This window comes from Mustela nigripes, chromosome 12 (genome assembly GCF_022355385.1).
Source record: "Mustela nigripes isolate SB6536 chromosome 12, MUSNIG.SB6536, whole genome shotgun sequence".
NCBI lineage: Eukaryota > Metazoa > Chordata > Mammalia > Carnivora > Mustelidae > Mustela > Mustela nigripes.
The window spans coordinates 154,487,690-154,488,928 of record NC_081568.1 but is presented as its reverse complement, the minus strand read 5'-3'; the positions used below and the strand labels follow the sequence as shown (position 1 = coordinate 154,488,928).

The 1,239-nt window shown below is 51.1% G+C and overlaps 1 pseudogene; it reads left to right on the top strand.

Moving 5' to 3' along the window:
* The first annotated feature begins 284 nt into the window (after positions 1–284).
* Positions 285–403, top strand: LOC132028978 (5S ribosomal RNA; annotated as a pseudogene).
* The last annotated feature ends 836 nt before the right edge of the window (positions 404–1,239 follow it).

The window sequence follows — 1,239 nt, the reverse complement described above, 5'->3', positions numbered from 1 at the left end:
CCATCTGTCTGAAACATCATTCTGTTCCAAGCACTTAGAAACCTTCCACTACCTCCTCCTTTGTACAGAATGGATATGACCACAAGGCATCAGTAGCCCAAGAAGGCCGGGGGCCAACGTAACTGTGAACAAGAGAGATATGGTAGCTAACCAAGCCTGGGCAGATTAAGGTAACAGTAGGGTATGAGAAAGTTCAGCTTCCTCCAGCAAGGGGAGGATGGTTCCATGTTACACAGGGTGTCGCGTACACTCATCTGAGAATATCGGGTAAGAACCCTATGATTGTCTACGGCCATACCACCCTGTACACATCCGATATCATCTGATCCTGGAAGCTAAGCAGGGTCGGGCCTGGTTAGTACTTGGATGGAAGACTGCCTGGGAATACCAGGTGCTGTAGGCTTTGATCTCCAAGAGGGAGTTTCTTGGGATGGTGGGCTACTGCAGGCTGTGGATGCCACCTTCATGGAGATGGCACAACCTCTCTATGAACTGGCTAAGGGAGGACTCATTATGGTAGAGTGTGGACAGCTGAGGCAGAAGGAGCATTTTGGGAATTACAAAGAGCCTTACTGAGTGCCCCAGAATTGGTCATCCCAGATGTTACCAAGCCCTTCCACTTGTATGTGGATGGAAAGGCAGGGCTGACTAAAGGAGTTTTGACTCAGACTCTGGGGCCTTGGTGAAGGCCAGTGGCCTATCATAGCAAGAAACTAGATCCAGTAGCAGCTGGGTTCCCCCCTTGCTTCTGCATAATTGCTGCCACGGCTCTCCTGGTCAAGGATGCATGCAAATTGACTCTGGGTCAAAATCTCATATTGACCACCACCCACGTTATTGAGGGCCTTCTCCAGACTCCACCAGACCGGTAGATAACAAATGCCTGAGTGACGGGGTATCAGGCCCTCCTCCTCAACAAACCAAAAGTGATCTTCCTGCCCCCTGAGGTGATAAATCCAGCCACGTTGCTACCAGAGGTGCTGGCTGACCACCCACACAACTGTGGGAAGGTCCTAACCCAAGTGATGGGAATAAGGCCGGATCTCAGAGACACTCCCCTCCCGGATGCAGAAATGACTCTGTTCACAGAAGGGAGTACTTACATGGCCAGTGGAAAGAGGTATTCAGGGGCTGCAATGGTTTCTCCTGAGCAGGGACTCTGGATGACAGCCCTGCCACACAGGACCTCAGCAGAAAAGCGAAGCTGATTGCATTCACCAAGACTCTACAGATGGCCAA